This window comes from Danaus plexippus, chromosome 2, assembly GCF_018135715.1.
Source record: "Danaus plexippus chromosome 2, MEX_DaPlex, whole genome shotgun sequence".
NCBI classification, from domain to species: Eukaryota; Metazoa; Arthropoda; class Insecta; order Lepidoptera; family Nymphalidae; genus Danaus; species Danaus plexippus.
In genome coordinates, this window is record NC_083537.1 from 5,041,580 (window position 1) to 5,064,840 (window position 23,261).

General features: G+C 28.2%; 1 protein-coding gene across 1 annotated transcript in view; it reads left to right on the top strand.

Annotated features, from left to right (window-relative positions):
- Window positions 1–4,007: 4,007 nt before the first annotated feature.
- The window catches only part of LOC116765341 (trissin receptor), a 47,663-nt gene continuing 28,409 nt past the window's right edge, over window positions 4,008–23,261 (top strand). The window contains exon 1 of the mRNA XM_032654794.2: window positions 4,008–4,162. The gene's annotated coding sequence lies outside the window, so the exon portion shown is untranslated. The remainder of the gene's footprint in view (window positions 4,163–23,261) is intronic.

Below are 23,261 nucleotides of genomic sequence, written 5' to 3' on the forward strand. Positions count from 1 at the left end.
CATTCAATGTCAGATAGAGATTGCAAGATTGGTCATAATATGTTCTATAAATAAATATAACAGTGAAATTGAGCATATATTTGGCATATGATAAGAGTGAAAACAAAACAAATCTTTCAAAAACAAAACGTTAATCGAATGATACTTGCGGCAATGCAAATATTCCTTTAATACCTTACATTAAAAACAGTCACAACTGCATTTAAATCTATAACTCAATAGTTGGCAACGTAGCTGCTATACTTTACTGTCAACAAATTTTCCTATCAGATCTGTCAACTGAAGTTAGGTTCTTTGCTACCTTGTTTATAAGAATGGTATATTTTAAGTCCTTAGTTGCAATTTTAGCTTGATGGTGCAAAAATTTTGTTTTTGGCAATTCACATTTTGTAAATGTTGGTGAAAATAGTCGATATTATAATATTCTCGAAGCAACAGAATTACTTTTGGTTTTTCACTTACAGCTAGGAACGTTATTTTCACCTTAGTATGGCCGCATCTACTGTGATATGTAGAGATTTAAAGTTTCCATTCTCGTATAGTATTCATAGGAAACCAAATATTGGAAAATTTACTACTTTCGGAATTTAATAATAAATATGTCGGAGTAGAATCACTTTGTCGTTTTTTTAAAAAGTGACGTCAGCATAACTGACATCACCAATGCCTATATTCTTGATTGTTGTCAGGATCTCAGTCCCTTAAGGTAACCTCATAGACGGTTTGACGAACCCTTACTTCGAAGAGGTCCGATCCCTGCAACGACTCGAGCGAGACTATTTTTTATTTGTACTCTCGTCTCCATTTATACCAATTGACATTAATTGTTGTGACGACACTTGCTCCGCAGTTGGTTATGCGGGTGACACCTGATAATTTCAAATACCATCAATTATTAGTTATTCAAATAATAAGAATTGCGCTGATATAAATTATATAAAACAACAACTGTTTTTCGTTCTGAAACACAATATAGAAACTAAAGTGTTTATATGAAACCTTTCAAAATATATTTTAAAAGAAAATTTTGAGAGGTCTAAATAACGTTCTTGAGAAAGAAAATGTGAATACGTCAATATTCTTTCATATTTCAAACGATTGATATTGAATATTCTCCATATGTAACTGCTTGAAATATCAAAGATATTTTTATAGAGTAAAGATACGTGTGCCTTTATGACTGTATACAAGCCTATATTCGTAACTGTCTGAACTTGGTTTGCAAACTTGGCGTCGGGTTAATCAATTTTGACGATCACTTGTTCGTGTAATATCAATGTCTTGAATTTGCGTAAAAAACAATAATAATAAAAGGTGTTATTGTGCAAATCATGTATGTACGTCATTTAACAATACAATACACTTACTACCTACTCTGACTATCTCCAGTGGGACAAATATGAATGGATATCAAGCTATATGCAACATGTAACATTGAAAATGACGATCGGCCTCTAGTCGATCCATCCAATGACAGATAAAGATTGCTAGATTATTAATACAAACCCTACAAAGTCCTCTTTTTGCTCAACCTACAGGGGTCGTAGAGTTATCTCAAAAATCTATACCTAACCATAAAATTTTCTATCTAACTATATAAAATATTAATTTCATTCAGTTGTTATTAACTTTACCACAGGAAAAAAGCAGAGATTTTTTTTTTAATAAACATTATAAATGTTTTTGTAACATTCAAGAACATACAGTATTTTGATGTAACAAACGAATACTAGAAACTTATTTATATTCAAATAAAAGCATATCAAAAAATAGGATGTCGGTTATATTATATTGTGTTAATCCATTTTATAAAGAATCTTATGACGTTCCTTTACGCGTTCGATCATTTTAATCTCCGATATTTGATTATTGCTTCAATTTGATGTTTCAGGAAAAAGGTCAGAAAGAGACCGTATGAATGTTAATACAAAACCTGAACTTATATATAGACTAACATTTTGATGTAGAATTATCAAAATTAACAAGTACGGAACATTTGAAGGGCTGAATAACAATTATTTACACTTTAAAATATTTATTTACTTTATGTGTTGGTATTTTAAATAGATTCAAAAATATAAACACATGGCGGCACTACCATTTTGTTGAAGAATATATGTACATCACTGTTAAATTAGGGTAATGGTTACAAGGAACAGATGTTCTATATTTTACTGTATTTTAAAATAGGTTGCTTTATGATAGTGTTGATAGTAATACAAAATAAAAACAACAATTTCTTTGTGTATAGTTTCACTTATATTGCTTTACCTTAATTAACATTCTGCTCTAGTAGGAATCTGTGCCTGCCATTTGGCTTATTATATGGTAACACAATTCATATGCAACGTTTTTGGTTTAATACATTATTTTGTTAAGAAGTAACGCTCGCTGCGCTATGCTGTAGTTTTCTTATAAATAATAAATATGGAACTTTTAAAATATTTTTATTTTCTATTATCATTTATTGTGTCTCTGAATAGTATCATGACAAATTTGGTGGTACGAAAATTTATAAATTTTAATCAGTGGCTTGTGATTAAAAATATTATTTCTACAAATTCTCTTATATTTATTCTTGAAAAAAAATATATCACAATACAAGAAACCAGTTTAAACTGAAGCTCAAATAAGAATCTTTATTTATGTATTTCCTTTTATTAATACTTAGAATTGCTAATGTAAATGAAACGAATATTTTTCGGATTACTACGCGGATTTTATTATTTCATTAATTTTATTATTGAATGAATACTCGCGAAGGGCTTAGATCTCATTATTGCTAATGTGTTTGAGCAATGCTAGAAGAATTGACCAAATAAAGAAAAGTCCAAAGATTTAAGATATAAACCTTAAGTACCCTACCCAGGTGTGGTCTGCCGATACTTTCCAGGTCAAGGAGTTATTTAAATAATAGTCGTAGTACATGTAATTTTTTTTTAATAATAAGATTTCTTTTAAACTTTTAATTATTTAGTTAATTACGCATATTGTCAAAAATTCCTGTAGGATGAATTGACAAAAATTTTTTCACTGCTACGTTTCATTGAAGGGTAGGTACAAAATGGAATGATATTTACAAATCCTTATTTTTTATTACATACAATTAATAGGTTCAGTTCGTTATTTCGATGTTTATTGTGGAGTAGGGACAAAAAGATAGGTAAACATGGATAACCATAAGTCACTCGGCAACCTCTATCTATTAAATGAGAAGGAAAACCGTAAATCTGTTTAATCATCAACATGTAATAGTCAATATATAATGAGACAATCTTCCGAAACCTCTTGAAGTTTTCGTAATTTCCTTTTTAATTTATTCATAGAAAATATATAAAATATTTTTCTACAAGTTATAACATAATGTTTTATGTAATTACATGTCTGCAATTAATTAATTATTTTTAATGTTTAACTTTTAGTTAACCTAAGATTTTGCATTTTTTCCAACAATGTGCTCTGTTCCTTTTATTTTGTAGTATATATCTTATACATTTATTGTTCTACTTAATAAGTATGATTATCATTCAGTTTTACAGTTTTCTATGCGTTGTCTGCTGTAAGAAAATTATCCTTTTATTTTTTGGTTTTCAAACTATACTAATTTTAAGCCTTTTGGTAAAACCGCAATGTCTTCAATAAACTCTTTTGTCATTTTTATTTGTTTATATAGTTACATGTGTGATTTTTATTAGTTGCCTTCACACTATTTATTAATCATATTCAATTTAATATTTAATAATAAAAAATTAAGAACAGTTATAGAAGATTATAAATTTGTTTTATCAAGAGGTAGGAGGAGCTACGAGGTTACGTCCGTAGAAATACGTATATTTCATTCATAAATAAAAAAAATATTTAGGCTATCCATATACAAATGATAAACAATAAATTCTTAAAAAAGATATACAGTATTTGGTTCCTTATTTTGATTTTTTTTGTTAAGGGTTCTTGTGTTCCCCGGGCTATTGCGTTGTAAGCGGCTCAGTATTTCTGTGGACCGTAATCGAAGTAGTCGTCTCGCGAGAGCGTCTCCATACTTCAATCGTGAGTGAATTTTCTGAAGTTAATCATTCTCATAAAGTATTTGAAAATAACTCAAGTGAAAGTGTTTTTGTTTAAATTTGTAAAAAAATACTTTTAATATTTATGGTCGTTTAAGGTAAGAGAACTTTTAAATAATTCAAAGAAAAAGTTTAATAAAAAACTTTATTATGATAACCATTTAAAAGAATATATATGTATTTATGCTAAAACTATCTCATTCCGACAAGGCAAGATGTAGAAACATACTTTTTAGTTACTTATTTTATTGTTGTTTGAAGTAAAAGTTTAAACAAATTATAGCATAGTTTTATTTTAAATACTTAATTGTAACTGTTGATTTGTTAATGATTGTTGAAGTTCAAAATATTAAAAAATCCTAGTACAAGTAGCGATGAATAAATGTTCGATAAAATTTTTATTTTTTTTAATCGAGGACAACGATTTCCTTGTATACAATTTATAAGTATTTAGACGGTAATTATTTTACATTATATATTTTTTAAATAAGACTACAAATATTTTTTTGTTAAATTTTAATATCAAATGCAATGAAGTATTTTATTATTTTAAAAACCTACATAATTTCGACATTTCGGTTACTTTTCAGCAACCGTGATCACGGACAGACGAGATGTGTAATTAAGTTTGTGTAAATTGATAAGTTAATTCTAACAATTAACATGTATATTACGTGAACAAACTAAGAAATTCATCATATAAATAACATAATATTATAAAACATTCTGAAAAGTGTAAGAGTGACATATGAATGAACATAGAATAGATCAAATTTCCAATCTAATTTTCTACGTAAATAGATAATACATGATTTGAAGGAAATGTCACCTAATCCTACAGATTTTATCCCGGCTATTCGAGCTTTAATTAGTTTTACTTTCGAGCTTCTCAGTTTAAGAAAAAATAGGACTAGCATTGCTGTTTCAATTTTATTGCTACTGAGGTATCAAAGTTTATTCAATTCAGTTAAGTAGGTATTGCATAATAAGTAACACACAAGCATCTTGATAAATTGAATGATTCATAAAACCGAACTCCTCTAATCCTTATAGTGAGGATGTATTTACTCTATGATATTGTGAATGACCAAATATGTATTTGGTATACGTATGTACAGCAGTAGTTTATAATTTCTTTCTTTCTAACAAGACTTCTAATCTACGCAAAATACAAACTACGCAAAATGTATTTATTACTTTGTTTTTAAAAAATCAAAAAATACTAATAAATACAGAATATTTAAAATTATTTGTATCGTACTACTACAGTAGACCTATGTATTTCATTTGATAAAGTATGTATCCTTGTTAGAATTCGTGAGAGAATGCTATAAATTTTAGGATACAGAGAAAATTCCCGGAACTAATGTCTACATTTTTCATAACAGAATAGAAGATATTTTACTCACAGAGGACGTCAAAGAATAGGATGGACGAGAACTTAGGAATTGGTTTTTAAATAATAAAATTCTGCATTGAATTTTATCTCTTTTTATTCATTTTGAAAGAGATTCTGAAATTTCAAAAACTGTTTATAGTAGCCATTTTGTATTCTTGGAAAATTTTACTTTAATATTTTATTTTTCAAGTACATCCTTTATTTTAGAAATGGATTGTTTTTTTTTTGTCAATACCTTTAAATTATTATTTTTTTAATGAAGTACACCTTTTTAACATACGTTTTGGTGAAGTAAAAGTGTTTCAGTTGGGGAATTAGCTTCTCGTTTACCTTTTTTTTAACGTAAAAAAATATTATATTGTTTCTTTAAAGAACTTCAGCCTATTAAGCATAATTTTTTACAACATTAATGCATTGTTCATATAAGATTTCATTTATGTTAAGACCTGTTTTATGGACCTAAAATACGCTTTGAGTTTTTACCCACCTTTAACAAAATGTCGTAGATTAGCTTTTGCCACGGCATCACTTCATAGCAATATTTTAATGACATCCTCACCTTAATGAAGAAACTAAAAAGCAGTTTAATTTAGTACAGGTAACTCATTTATTTTAATGAAAGTATATGAAAATATACAATTTCATTTTATTAAAAAAGAAATATCTCAAATACCTTAATTAAAACAATTACGTAAGTAAGAAGTCAAAAAGATAAGACTAAACATATTCTAAAGAAAGCAATCCAGATGTTAAAATTGCCATAGTATGTTAAATATATCATCTGATGTTTTATTGGTTGGTATTAATATTAACGTATTACAAATTTTTTGCATACTTCCTATCTAAATTAAATTGTTAATGTTTTACAAAACATCTTGGACATTTATTGCGAAAAAGATCCATAAAGATTAAGCGTCTCTGCTGGAGATAACGAGTTCTTAGCTACCAGATTAAGTCTAATAATTAATTGGACTATAACAATATTAAGTCTATACTGTATGCCCAAGGTAGTAATTTACTATCGACGGGTTATATTGTCAACTAGTAATTGAAGCGATTGATTGATAAACCACCATAGTAGTAGGAATCTAACAACATTAAATTCTACTTGACAATGGCGGAATATACTGTGGTCATTCGCACGATTGAATATCATAAATTAAATAATCAAACCAAACCTTATTTACACAACTAAAATTTAAGTATTCATTCATTGTTATTTCTCATAGTTCTTTGTTAATAAACTTACTTCCGATTAGAAAATAATGAAAATATGCTATTATTATTTAAATTCAGTTCGACGATATTCATTTTAAGAATAAGATAAGTTTAAATTTCATCAACCTAGCTAATAAAAGTAGAAAGATTAATAAAAGAAATAGAATTGTGGCTTGAAAAAAATTACAATTTTTAATGTATCATAAAAAGAAACTTATTTTGTTTTTATTCGAGGACACAGAAGTAATTATTCATCTTTATATTTCATTAAACAGATTTTCTTGATATTTTATATATCCGAGTTTCTAAATAAAACTAATATTTTTCGGATTATACTACGCGGATTTTATTATTTTAAAAAACTACATACTCCCGACCTTTCAACTACTTTGCCATGATTACGGGCAGGCGAGATGTATGGGGTTTTCCAATAGGGACGCTTGAACTTTGACAGCTGATTGCGGCCATGTTGTTTGAGTGACAGCTGTCAAATGCAGTGTGTTATATTCATTCCGTCCTCCCAAATCACCATGGCAGGTTACAGTGTCGAGCAGCACGTGCAAATCATAAAATTGTTTTATGAAAATGGGTCTTCAGTTCGAGCAACGTTCCGCGCACTTCGCCCGTTTTACGGTCGCGATGATCGTCCTGCCGAGTCGACTATCCGTCGATTGGTGGACAAATTCGAGTCAACCGGGTCAGTTAACAATCAGCCGGTTCCCGTGGGTCAACGTAACGCGAGATCTGCCGAGAATATCGCCGCTGTGCGCGACAGTATCCTCGAAAACCCGCGGCAGTCAATTCCACGTCGCGCACAGGAACTCGGCCTTTCGCAGACGACAACTTGGCGAATTTTGCGTTGTGACTTGAGCCTGCACCCGTAAAAGATCCAGCTGACCCAAGAGCTCAAGGTTAATGACCATAGACAGCGCCGTGTGTTCGCTGACTGGGCATTAGAGCAGTTGGAAGTTGACGCCGATTTTGGCAAAAAAATCATCTTCAGCGACGAGGCGCATTTTTGGATGAATGGCTATGTCAACAAGCAAAATTGCCGTATTTGGGACGAGACCAATCCACACGAGGTTCACCAAGTGGCAATGCACCCGCAGAAAGTGACTGTTTGGTGCGGATTTTGGGCCGGAGGCGTGATTGGTCCGTATTTTTTCGAAAACGATAATGGTGTGGCCGTCACCGTCAATGGTGAGCGATACCGGTCGATGATAACCAACTTCTTTTGGCCTGAAATCGAGAATATGGATCTGGACAACATGTGGTTTCAACAGGACGGCGCTACGTGACACACAGCACACGCTACGATGGAAGTTCTGCACGAGCAATTTCTGGACATGGTCATCTCGCGCGGAGGCGACGTGAACTGGCCACCGAGATCGTGCGATTTGACCCCGCTGGACTTTTTCTTGTGGGGTTTTCTTAAGTCGCAGGTCTATGCCAACAAGCCGCAAACCACCGATGCCCTCAAAGTCAACATACGCCACGCCATCGATCAAATACAGCCCGATTTGTGCGCCAGAGTCATCGAAAATTGGACCTTTCGTGTGCGCGCCACCAACCGAAGCCGTGGCGGTCATTTGAATGATGTCATATTCCATACATAATGGGGTCGATAGACCTTCCAAATAAAAAAAAAATTTCGCAAATATCTTTCCTACATGTATTTTTTTTTTGCATTTCAAAGATCAAGCGCCCTTAATGGAAAACCCTTTACGTATGTAGTCTTTTAAAATAATAAAATACGCGTAGTATAATCCGAAAAATAATAGTTTCATTTAAATGAATACTCGCGATAGTCTTAGATCTCATTATCAAATTCTTTTATATAACAAAAATACGTTAAATTAAAATGAAAAACTGATCATAAGTAGAAATATAATGAATGGACCAAACTAGAACACTATGTAATGAATGGATACCCTACGTTATTTTGAGTTTCAGTAAAACACTCTTGTTTATATCCTCCTACATTTGTAATATTTCAAGTGCTACTTCTCAGCGTTATTTTTCCCAAGTCAAACTTTTTTGCCAAACACCTTTAAGATTTCATTTATGATAACAAATCGTATGATATACTTTATTATGTTCTTAAATAAAAATTAAAAACATGAGAATCTTAACTGGAGTTTTGGACAGAAAAGGAAATTCAACGTATCGAATTATTCGAACGAGAACATCACACATACAAACTTCTGTTCAAACTATTTCTATTATATTGCCTTCCGAATGATAATTGAGAGGGTTTGAAGAACAGTCTTTATTTCAGTATTTCTCTTTCTTCACTCTTCTCTGTATTTGATGCTTAATTAAATGGAGTATTTCCCTTCCAGTCACTTCAGTTCTGAATGCATATGCTTCGCGCCATCAAATTTGTATTAATTTTTGTGTATTTGTATTAAAAATGAAATTCATTTGTTACTAATCCTCTCGGTGTTGAGTGGCTAATTGGAGATAGTCATCAAATAAATTGTGAGAATTTGTGCGCGAAGTAAAATAGTCATGCGTATAATTTTATTCGCATAATAATATTATACTTAGGGCTGTATATAAAAATTGTTAAATAATAGAAACATAGGCCAAAAGTATGACATAATTTATCAATATACATTACGAAATCTTATTAAAAAAAAATTATTTTCTTCCCAAAAATAAACTCTATGAAAAGCTAAACGAAAAACTTTGATACATACTTATACCGAATGTTAGAAGTAATTCGTTTTGAAATTGCGCAAAGAAAACGGGTGCTAAATAACTTTAGAGTTTGTCGAGAGTCATGCATGATCCAGAAACACTTCCAGAGTTCATGTAAAATTAAATTTTCCGATAAGGTTTTCGTTACTTTTGTTAGTTCTTGTAACTTCTTCACAACTTCGATATTGCTCGCTTGACTTTAATGGAACACTTTCTGTCATATTTCTTGTTGTAAATATTTTAGTTTTATTTTCAATGAAAGAGTTAAATTGCAATAATGTGTATTTACTTTATTTTTTTTAAATATTGTAGTGCTTTATTTCATAAGTTTTTGACACAGGTTTAATATGTCTATAGAAGATTAAATAAAAAGGGTCACAAATTAGAAAACATTAAAGTATTCATTCGTAAACATTGCAAAAATATATGCGATTTACATAAAAATATCAAAAATGTACTAGGATTTTTAACATTCATCACGAATTCAGCTGCATCAGAACGCCTATCTCTTTTTTATTGCGGAAATACATTTTTCACTCTGAACCTCACAATTGAAGCATATAAAAATATTTTTATCTGTATGCAATAATAAGATTTAAAGACTAATGTTATAAAATATTCTCAAAAAAATGTTAGCATTAGTTTTTATAACATATTTGCTATTTTTGAATTATCAGAGACATAAAGCTGAAAAAATGAATCCGTTTAAGTTAAAATTTATAGATACAGAAATCAAAACATACATATTTTCATTTCAAAATTACGAGCCGCCTCAATGGATGAACTCTATATAGTATCGGTGCTTTGAATAAACAGATGTACATTATCACACATGGTTTTGATTTACAGAAAATAACTCAAATATGTAATGCTTTATGGAGATAACTACTTTTTTACTTTTAAGTTTCTTGATAGTGTTTAAAGAAGTTCATGAAAAATTTAAATTTGTGTAAAGTCTACTACTGTTACAACTGTTAAATATACGAGTATATATAGGAATGTCATAAAGACATATGTATGAAATAGGTGAATTTTCAGCCTTTAAATGAAAATATGTCTTAAAAAGTATAACCAACAAATATTGCAACAATAGGTAACGATTATTCGTATTTGTTTTCCGACAAATATTTATCTTATGGATTTCATTTACCTCACACCAAGGCTTGGAGGTTAACGCAGTTATGAGTTTAATATTTGTTTTTAACAGTTCATTTTTTGATTTGTTTGATGTAAGACCGGATATTGATGAAGTGAGATTTGATTCAATAAAGTATACATTATTTATAATCCAAACTTCTTGGTTTATTCTATAACTTTTTACAACTTCACAGCCAGCATAAAATCTCCGAAATTTATTATCTTTGCTACATTTGAAGTGCTTAATCGAATGTTGGGTCTACTTAATTTTGTTTCACTATTTAGATTATAAAATTAAAATACAGGTATATTTTCTTTTGATGTAAGCATAAATAACTTCATAACCATGGTCCTATTTATTTTACAACTATCCTGATAACACAAAAAAAATTAAGTGAAACTAATATTTTTCGGGTTATACTACGCGTATTTCATTGTGCAGAAGGCAAGGGGAAACCACTGCAACTATCTTCCCAAGAAAGTCATTATGTATACGGATCACTGATACGTGATGGCCATGACGAATCTGCAAAGACTTGCGACGGTGATGATAATTTTATTGTTTAAAAAAAATCTAAAACACATGTCGTTTGCCCGTGATCACGGTTTCTGCAAAGTAACCGAAACGACGGGAGTATGGAGTTTATATTACTACTACGCGTACTATATCTGAAAAATATTAGTTTTATTTAAATGAATACTCGCAAAATCTCCAAACTCTTAGATCTCATTACAAAAAAAATATATCTTTGACACAATAAAGTAACTTATTTATCCATAATACATTTTAAATTAAAACAAAGATTTTGTGTATTTTTATTTTTACTGTAATTTACATTTTTTACTGATAAGAATATTGATTAATTAAATTTTAGATACCTGTTTACATTCTACTTAATCTCTTGAAATTAAAAGCAATCGAACCAAAGAGATAGCTTGTATAAATATATAAATACATTCTGCTATCATACTTATTAAAATTTTGCCGCAAAAATATATTGTACATTTTTTGCTAATGGACTTTCCGGAGTCCTTTATTATTATATTATTTTCAAAAAAACCTTAATTTAAATATAGTATGAATAAATTAAATTTTTACAAAGGTATTAAATTATAAAAATGTTCATATTGTATTTATATTTATTTTTAAATTTTTTGGGACACCATTTGGTAATTAAATAATTTCATTAAATTTCAACATTTTTTTATTTATTTAGTCTTTAGTTGCTATACTAATATATACGTTTATTTCTATACGCTAACTAAAATATTATCTATTTTAATTATCAATTCATTCTTTATTTTGAATTCAAATATTAATCTTCAATATGAGAAACTGTTATCGAACATTTTAGTTGTAACTTCAATAAAATTTGTATCCCTCGACTAAAAGATGCTTTATTGTTCAAAACTCCTCAATAATACAAACATTTTAAGAGTACAGGTATGTATAGTAGGTATGGCCAGAAAAAATACAAAAATTATTAAAAGCCTATGGTAAGGTATTCGATCAAAATGACATTGAAATGTTTAAAATTATTGTCAAATACGCAAATGTGACCTTTTATTTTAAAACAACGTTCAATTGTATATGATTGATCAAATGATTCCAAATAAAGATCTTAATAGAAATCTTCACCTTTAAGGAATCTTTTTTGATGTTATAATATATGTGTTGAATAAGAATACAAATGAAATTATCCTTAAAATCTATTTAGTATGTTCAAACATATTCTCTATGTTCCACTACAATGTAAACTTTTAAGTTATTATTTATGTATGTAACGTATACAATACTCTTGTACGAGTCTTAAATGAGCAATAAATATTTAATAGTGAATACTGTTTTCTATATTGTTATGAAATATGTGTATTGATTGTTAGTGGGAAGTATAGTCGTTTTCAATATGAAAGGTTCTTACTCTGTTGCCTGAAGAATAGAGTTATTGGCGTTTACGTGACAAGACTCTTCAAGGTTTCTTGCATATATTTGTTCTATTTGCTCCAGAACATTTCCTTGGTATATGTTAAAAATTATTTCAATTATTATGTCAAAATAATGATATCCGTATTTACTCGTTTAATAGAAATTTATGTTTTTAGACACTACGCGTTTTTTTTATTTTGTAACTACATAATCCTGACGTATCGGTTCTGTTGCTGTTAAGGAAACTTGGTTTCATTTATAGTCAAAACGTTATTTTCAAAATTTCATGGTCGGGTTATTACAGCCTGTTTACTTTCTTGAAGTCGTAATTATTGTGTTACTTATACCGATTGTAACGCCTTTGGTGAGAACGTAGAAACTTGGAGCGATTTGAGTAATATTCACGTATAAATATGTGCACGAAAAAGCTTGGGATATTAAAATAATGTTCGTTAATCTAACTACCTTACATTGAATTTTTAGATTTCGTTTAGAATTTCACTCACAAATCAACTATATACTATCTCGTACTATTTTCGGTGTCTAATTTATATGTGTTGTAAAAGAGTGACTAATTATTGACATAATTATAAAATGGGTAATAATTTGATATATCCATCAATATTTTGAAATATATGGACCAGTATTTGACAACAAATACTATGATATTTTACAAACACATCTCTATTCTACTTCGTAAAAGAGAATTCGTATATAAATATTTAAAGTGTTTTAATATTGATTTCTATTAACCACTGATAGTTTCTGCGGCATAAAAATGTGTGCTTAATGAAGAATTTGGAAACTGCTCACAAACAAGATATAATTAGATTTATTGACTTAAGAAGAACTTTAGCCGATTGCTTCTGGCCTATAAATATAGTGGTCTTAGATTGGATTTACTGCCCCAGTAACTTAGTAGAGTTTTCAAGAATTCAAAGCTTAGAATGACAGGTAGCGTACAAAGCTGGTGACGTAATCCACAAGGCTTTAACCTTTTATATGTAGCAAGATCTGTAAATACACTACATTGTGACGTTTCAAAGAAAAAAATTAAGTATGTATAAAAACAATGTACTGTTTTATCTTTACTAGCCAAATAAAAAAAAAGTCGTGTACATGGAGGTTAAAAACTTTGGCAAAATTAAAGGTATGACTTAGAACGTATTAAAATTGTCTCTAAAATAATAACTCATTAGACATTTAATCTAAAAAAGCCACCAGATTGAAATTGCTTTTCAATATGAAAAATTATTTCCTTTAAAGCATCGGTATACCTAAAGGTAAAACCTTTTCTTGAAGTTTATTTGCAATAATTTTTGTTTCTTGAAATGATAAGTCATTAATTTTGAGCAATGCAACGTATTGTTTACGTTTGCATAGTAAAAAGCGTGATATGTGGGATTGTTTACTTCGTATTTAGTTCAAGGTAAGGTTGTTTAATCAAGTATGTCAACCATAACTTCACCAAATTAATTGTATTTTGATGACCCGATAATGACTAGAAGGTGTGGGCTTTTCTATGAACAAATATGTGAAAGTCTAATTCCCTAAACCTCAAAAGTATGGAAACATTTTTATAAATACTCGAGTTTACTGTACTATTTTCACGTTTTAATTAGAAACGAGAATTTTAACGAGAAAAGAGTTCTTAAGTACGCTTATAGTACTAACCCCAACAAAACTTACACTGTAAAGTCTTTGTTAAGTGAATATATATAATATAAGAGAAGATTATATATGAAAACTAGAAATTTTAAAAATACAATTAATTATAATTTTTTTTAATTTTTTAATGGGTACATTACTTTAGTAACAAAAGCAAAATTTCTTTTTACCCGGTGTTAAACTTTCGTTAACCTTCTCCAGGGAGCTATTTGTTCTACTTATAAGGCTCAAACTGTTCGTATCTCAACTTTAAAATAAAAGAAAATTTTCATTGCTGCACTGTTTTAACAGAAAAAATAAGAGTAAAATAACACACATATATACATATGTATATATATGTGTGTCTTTTTAAATATATAGTCCTTATTATCTTATTAAGAAAGTTGGAAAAGATGATTCTAAAGAAAAACTATTTTTGCAACTTTAGCTACATTCAAAAAGTAATTTTCGAACTATCTTTCATAATTAAACTATATCATAAAGTTCAGTAATTGTCAAAGAATAGGCGATACCAATACATAAAAGTAAAACTGTAATTTTTGTTTGGATAGATAAAGATGCAACTTCTCACAAGCAACCGGTAATCCCATCATTCGTGTATATTATAGTTACAGGAAAAGGAAAAAAGTTTGATAGATTCTAACTATAGGATGAAACGTAATGAATAAAACCGTAAACAATAAAATATTACTTTTACGGTGACAAGTCAAACAACCTTTGATTCGCTTAGAACGTCATCGCTATAAACTTTCAAATTATTTCATCTTAATTATTCCTTTTCTACGGAATGACTGTTTTTAGTACCTTTCAGCCTTCCATAACTCAGTCATTACTTTATTAAATTAAACCTATTTTTAAAAAGTGGCGTCATTATATTCAATGCTTTTTTGATTCCGGAATTTTATATTTTACTAAATAGATTTGTAAATATTTAAAAAAAATTTGTGTATATATTTATACTGTGCTTACTTCTTACGTAAGCTAAAATAGTCTATATCTTCTGAATTTTTTACTAACTGTAACGCAAATAAAATAAATAATTTATTCTAACCTGAAGGATAGCAACTAAATATAATTAAACAACAGTTTTTAGTGATTATTGACTGAAATCGATTAAGTCATTCAAAGGATTACGTCACAATCGAAATGAAAGTGAAACATTTTTCATAAGAAGACCGTTTAAGAATCAAGAGAAAGTAAATAAACTTAAGTGAATGGATTCTTTTTTATTGTATAACAAAAACAAACTATTATATTCCATAAATACTAAATGCTTTTACAGATTTTTGCACAAATTCGAAATATTTTTAACTCATTCTTATGAAATACCATTTTAATAAAATAAAAAAAAAACAAATCGTATATTTAATACAATCAAAAAACTTTTTAACAACCTACTAAAGTGTTTAATGTTATTATGGCCAAAATAAATTGAAAGCCTAACGGTCTTCCGTAGGTGATTGGAATAATTATCGAAAATGTATTCATCGGAAAAAAAGCATTTTCGCGTGATGTCTCATTTGAAAGTCAAACATATTTCACTCCCCAAACAAGATCTGTAATTAATATTCGAATGAGGAATGAAGAGTGAGGATTAACGACATCAAAAATTTGAATATTTTACATGCCACTGAATTCGTAGAAATTTTAATGGTTCATGTAAAGCACTGGGTTATTTTAGTTGGGCAGCATAACAACACGTTGTGTTTGTCTAAGATATTTCGTCACTATAGTCCAACATCTTTGCTTTTAAGCATAAAAACGAATATCAATTACATATATAGAGATAAAAATAATATTTATTTTACCCAAGGTTGTTGTTTACGCAAGGTGTCTTGTTGGGTAAAATTTTATGGAGGTTATAATTTATGTTCATTCATGATTGTGGATGTTGAATGATGTTTGATTTTTACCTAAAACCGTGGTTAGTTCTCTAAACACTTTAACTATGTGGGAGAAGATTTCAGACACGAAAGGACTACACTGTGCTGTCAGTTGCTACGTACCTATCTCTAGACTAATGATTATTGTCCTTTTAATCTACGTTTCGAAATTTGTGTTAAACATTTACGTTTATTTTAATATACTGTTTATTTATTATCATACCTAAAATTTTTAACGATCATCAGCTTAAAAAAAATTAGGAAACATACTGTTTTTTTCATGTTCATTTGTTTAGATTAAAGATCATGTGAGCTATAGAAGTTATATGAAACAAATTGCTGAACTGCGAGATAACATTTTTATGAGCATAATTAATTATTTGATTAATTTCAATTATTAAAGTATAATTACCCATAGGAAAAACAACGGATGTTTGGTTTTAAAGCTATAAAATCTGCGTTATCTTTAGAAATTCGTCATCACTTTTATCATAGAGTGGGTTGGAATGAATAGCTTCCGTTCGTAAAATAAACGTAAACAAATTTTTTAAAACTCTTCATCAATACATTCATTATGTGTGCAGAAGTTAAAACTAAAATCGTTTTTCTTTGATTTCATATGTTTATAATATTTCATACTTTAATATACATTGTTCTTAATGCCTAAGATTTGATTTATTTCAATAGTACTTCTTCAGTAGTAGTTCAGTTCAATTCTTTAGTTTCAAAAGTAGTCGTAATTATCAAAAAACGTGTTTTTGTAAATAAAAGCTTTTCTTTTATTATTTATTATTTTGTATAAAAGTATTTTTTTATAAACAGAACTCACTCATACTTATATAGATTTCTTTGGTTTTGTAAATCTCATTAATTACCAATTCAGTTCGTAACAGTGAAGCAAACAATCCTTAAATATAAAAAAAAATGTAGGTAGTTTTACATTGAGTGAAAATATTTATTGAGTACTTAACTAGAAAACATGAATCATTTCAATATCAAGTTCAAGTGCACTTAATGTTAGTACATTATTGATCTTCACTGCAATTGTTACAATTTTATCTTGAGTAGATATGACGGAATCATATTCTTTGATTGTTTCATAACAAATTTCATAGAAAAAATACAGCTACGAGATTTTAAAAACACTTACACAAGTAAACCATTACTTTCACAAAATAAAAGATATGTAAGTGTTTGACTTTAATTTTAAAACAACTTTCTTTTCTGTTCATCCGGTATAATGTTGAAATACTTCTACAATTTTATAAAGACTGTTGTTGGACGATGATTATTTCTCAGGACTACATGAGAATCATTTTCGAGAGTGAAGTGGATGAAGATTACTGAAAATATTGTTTGTATATGCAAGCCCACCTCTGAATAGGTACTTTTTAATGTATAAACGGCTAATATTGCTTAATATTAAAAACGTTAGAGAGCTTTTTAAGTACTTAGTATAACATAGCATCGTTAAACTAATACAGATATTATTACCTTATTTAATTCATGACTCATCGGTTATACCAGTACTCTTCATGATTTTTGGTATTTTTTTTTTTAATTTTTTAGTGTTTAGGGAGACAATGAAAACGTATAGCCACAGTACAGTATTTGGTATATTTGGTACATGTGACATCCTGACCTCAGTTTAATATTCAGTGGGAAACCGGTAGCACTATTATGTTTACGAAACTATCCATCCGCTATCTCGTTGGTTGCAGATATCGATAACCATAACATGGCTTATGAAGGTAATTAAGTTTCAGCGTTCTTGTTGTTGAAATTAATTTAATGAATAGAAATCATTTATAAAGTGGCTAAAATTGTTTTATTATTTATATAATTATTAAGTCTCTCAATTTTCAATCATAAAAATATACATAAAATTGATCAGATAACCTTTTTATATTAATTATTGTAATTACAGATTAAAATTGGATTCATCTTAGGAAATTGGTACTAATTATGAATACTAAAAAATATTATTAGTATATAATAAAAGTTGTTAATAGTGAAAACTAAATTTCGTATTCCCTTAAATAAAGCGGTTCGTTAAAGACACTGTGAACGAACGTGAAGTAAAGAACACAGTGCATCAGGTCGAATGTTACCGAAAGTAGTGTTTGTATTCCAGTAACCTAGTATTGGACTGGGTGTGCATTTAAAAATGTAAAAAAATAAACAAATGAAAATTAAGTTACAAAATATTTTATTTAAATACATCTTTAAAATATAAGTACACAATATGTTTTTTAGTGTACAGAAGGCTAGCTTTGTTACTTTATACGACTCTATCTATCGTTTCCAATAATAATTTATGTTTCCCCCTCGCTCAAACTTGGGCAATTTCTGTTTTGCTTTGACTACAGACTATCGCTAGAATGGCCGCAGGTTCTTACGAGTTTTAAAACGAGTAAGTTTTACACTGATTTATTTTTTCAATATTAAACGAGAATCATTTGTGTGGAAATTATTTTAAAGAAGTGTTGCTTTTCTTATGTAGTAATTTATTTAAAAGTTTTTCGTTACTGATACCTAAATCAATATTTTTTATTTAACGTTTCTTATGTTTTATTTCATTGTTCTTGAATTGAATTTTTAATTGATAATTTTTAACACATTTCATCTATTAGACATTATTTTAATAAAAAACTTATGGGTCATTCACTAATCCTAACTATTGTTATAGTTTTAATGACATTTCATATCTACAATGACAACGTCATCTGAAGTACATATCTACTGTCGTTAAATTAAATGTTTTTTTTACTATTTGGGACATAATTCAGATTCAAACCCCTCTCAAAGTAGGCTGGTATACTTGATAGTAATAATCCGGAGTGTAACGAATCTATTCGGGAATGTTCTGAATTCCACTTTTAACAACTATTCAAGAGCTGTCCCAACTGAAATAGGTCACTATTGTCTGGTACGAAGAGAAAATAAGTTTTATTATAAATTTGTTTATGTAGTCGAATGATCATTAATGTCCATCTCTATAAATTAGCAACGTTATGGGAAATCGAAACTAGTTTCATAAATTAAGAAAAAGACCAAATAGACCTGATTAATAATCTTGCAAAATAGTTTAAGTTTGATTTTTTTTTTAAAGTATGAGTCTTTTTACTTCTTTTCATTTATTTCTTTTCTCAAAATTGCTTATTATCTATTCATTATAAATTTTATTAAACTTTAATGTTTTGTGATAATAAATTGATTTCTTTTCGTTCTTAAATTTTATAAATAACAGCAAGTTACAAAAAAATAGATGATATGAAATTCTAATACGAAAAGAGTATAGAAATATAAAATACCACATTTTCTTGAATCTCTATATCTCACTTATAATTTATATTATATTTTGTTCTTGAATTTTGTTATTAAAGAAGATAATAGAAAACTTAATCGGACGATAACATTTTTAAAATAAAATCGTCTCCTGATTTAACATAAGCTAAGATAAACACAGATAATTCAAAAACCACTCTGCTTGTAAAGCTCTATTGCTCGTACTTTTTATCTATTATATTCTTTGTGGAATTCTTTGTAAAATTATATATGCTCATGTGTGCTGGCAGTCCAGTCCAGTATTTATTATTACGCAATTATATTCACAGAAGAAAATAAAATAACTTTCCTTTTATTTATGATTCATATATAATTCTTAACAGACAAAAAAAATACTATTAAATGATTTGATGAGTATAAAGAGAACTCTCCAGATTTTTTATCAAAAAAAAAGTGAAATGGTATACTATACTCAAATGATATTGATTCTTTATACAGAGAAATATTAGTAGATGCCAGCATAGCATAGATCTACGACTTTTACTTAAACATCATATATTTTAAGTGGCATTTTATAACTGTAACAAGCGAAAAAATATATTTTCTTAAATAAAAAGAAAATACAAACGCTTCAGTAAAATAGTTACTGATATAATATAATCTGTCACAGACATATCTTTATATTAGAATTTTTTAAGTTTATTTACATTTACATTAAATAATTGTAAAAAGAATTCAGCTTTGTCACTAAGAATCGGGATAATACCAGCTTCTGCAGATTAATGGAGCTAATACTTTTGTACTTAATTATTTTTATGTTAAGGAAATGTTTTCATTATATTTTCTATTTATATTTAATAGAGGTACAAATATAAAGAGAGGTATAATTACATATATTAACTTGTATATGAGTTTACTAGATCATTACGTTTTATCACTTGGACATGATAATTGCCACTTATATTTTGTAATATGTATAGTTAAAGTGAAGAGCTATCATATTATAAATGAACTCATTGTTATTCTGTGGTAGCCAGTGAAAGCAATGAGAAGCAGATCCAAGACTATATTATTTTAGGGAATCTATTTTTGTACAATATTAACAGAGATACAAATATGTAATAGAGTCCATTTATGTTATTAACTATTTAATAAGTATTGTTCTGGCATTTAAATAATATTTATTCTCACGCTCAGTAGTAAACCTATTTTATTAGTTAAGCTTAAGATCTATTGTTAATGCAGTTATTCATAAACTTTGTCACGTTTTGTATTGTAGTGTATTTTGCCATATAAAGTTTTGCTATTTCAAAGGTTTATCGATATATCTATTTAATAATTAGATTACTGCAATATTTATTTTTAAGTTTTTTTTTTACATATCCCCTATTTTCTTTATTATGTATAGAATTTTACAATAGTTATTAGTACTCATATAATATAGGATTAAAAAAAAACTTGAGTAATTACATTTTTTACTTTATATTCCAAATAGGGGGATTATATTATATTATTATACGCTTTCGTTCTGTCTGTAAAGTATGAAGGCTTTTAATATTAATTTTGTAAGCTTTAATGTAGATCTTTGTTGTTATAAAGGTCATATTATTGCTTGTAAGCGAACTCTACTAGTCAAAATTAAGGGCACATATTAGTTACAATTCGTGTTGTTTATTTACAACTGACGAGTGACCAGAAAAGCAAAATATGCATTTAAAAAATAACTATTGCATTAGACAAAACAACTAGTAAAAATTAAGTTAGATGGCGTAAGCTATTAAAGTCACAATTTTTATAATTAAGACTTATTATACAAATACAGGCTCTTTTTTTAGTTTTCAAAAGGTTGTTGGTTAAGTATTAAAAACAATACGGTTGAAACAGCAATCATAATACTGTTATTATGATTGCTGTTTTTGAGTTGGCGTAGAGTTGGCGTAGAAAGATAAAAAGTAAATAAGATATGTTTGTTTTGGAAGTTTCCTTAACTTCAACCAGGTTCGAAGTCAGGGTACTGAACTTACTACAAATATGTTTGGTTATTACGAAAATTGTGATTTTTTTGTATTTAACGAGTCTCAGTATTAATTATTATCAAGATTGAACTTGCGAAGATTAACACGGAGTGAGTTTGTTTAGGTTTTTAATGTGATAAAGCAGATAGAACAGGTTCAGTTTCTTTATGACGATTACAGTTTTAATACTGAAAGAAAAAGTAAAATTACTGCGTGTTATCAGATTCACATAATAATATTTCTAATTGCTAGAGAACTTTTAAAGTTTTTTTAACAATTTTGCTTGTTCTAACATAATTTAAATAAATTTATGTAAAGCTGAAATACAAGCAATAAATAACAACTCGACATTTTATATTTATGTATGTATATATTGGCGAAAAAGTAGAATTTCAGATTCTATTCTTCAAACGATATTGATCTCCAATTTTTTTTTATTGTTTTAGAAGAGATACAATATTTATTAAAAATAAGATTATTGTAATATTAATAGTTGTAGGTTTAAATAAAAAAATAAAATAAAACATGAACTATTATTACAACAAGCAAAATGGCATTTCCAATAATTTGAATCCCATTTTAGAGCAGGGTAAAGCTATCAACCCAGTACGCACTGCTGAGGGTATTACCATTCCGTATCTGAGCATTCCAAAGCTTTTGAAGGATTTGCCAAACCACTGGAATCAATCTGACATACTGCGAACATTACTAACGCAACTCAATTTCGTGTCGTGTATGTGAATATTGATGACCCATATACAATGCAGCCGTGTCTATTAGTCTGTTTGTTTCTATTTTAGTTCATTTAAATTAATTTAAATGATAAACCTAAGCTAAATCTCCATCTAATATATATATTTTTTATCTCTTATTATCTATATTCTGAACATTCTAGAAGTAGAAGTGTGAGGTAATTGAAATTAAATGAAATATTTACACAATGACCATACTGTTTAATAAACAATAACGTAACAAATAGTAAGTAAGAAAATAAAAACAGTCTTACACACTATTTTTCTTATTTTACAACTGTTCAATTATTTTTATTTTACATAGGAACAACACATGTATGATGGACACTCGTTCATTTGTACTAGTTTTTAAGACCATTTTTAATTTTTCTTTCTACGAAACCTAAATCATTATTAATTATGATCAACACACGCTAGGATTGTTCATAGAATTGATTGGTATAAACATCTTTATGAGGTTGGCACGAGTGATGTTATCTACTCTTTTAATAGGGAAAATGAAAAGTAAAGGGATTTTAATGAATGGAAATTTTATTCATATAATATGTATGACTGTATCTATTTCGTCAGGTAGTATAAAATATTATGTTAGTACTGAAAATAAGAAATGTTTATTATATTAAAATAATAATCAAAATTATTAGAATTTATATCTTCTATAAATATTTTTTTAATAATGTTTTTTTACCTTTGACAGATTGATTCGAAACAACGAACAATTTAGTTGTGATGAAAGTGTGCGGAACAATAAATATTTAAAACAAACGAAGTCAGTTCAACAAACCAGCCGCTTGGTATTTTTGGCACGTGACGAGTAGGAAAATTTTATAAAATACGGCTTTTAGTAAGCTTTTGAGGATATTCTATTCGTTTCAAATGATAAATTGTGAAAAGTTACGACTTTTTTATAATAAATTATACTATAATATCATCTGGAAAAACTATTATACTGAAATATTTCTGCATAATAACAATATTGTAACGGCTATATTATCTAATGTATAGTAATATAGTGTGTAAAGAAGTTTCATAGTTGTATAGTTCAATCAATTAATTACTGTACATTATTTTAAAATTCTAACAGCCAACTTTTTATGAAAAGAAGTGCTAAATTTCATTCACTTTGAGGTTCGTTATCCAAAAAAGTTCTTCATATAATTAATTTTTTATATATGTATATTATTAATTCTTGGTAAAACTTTTCTTG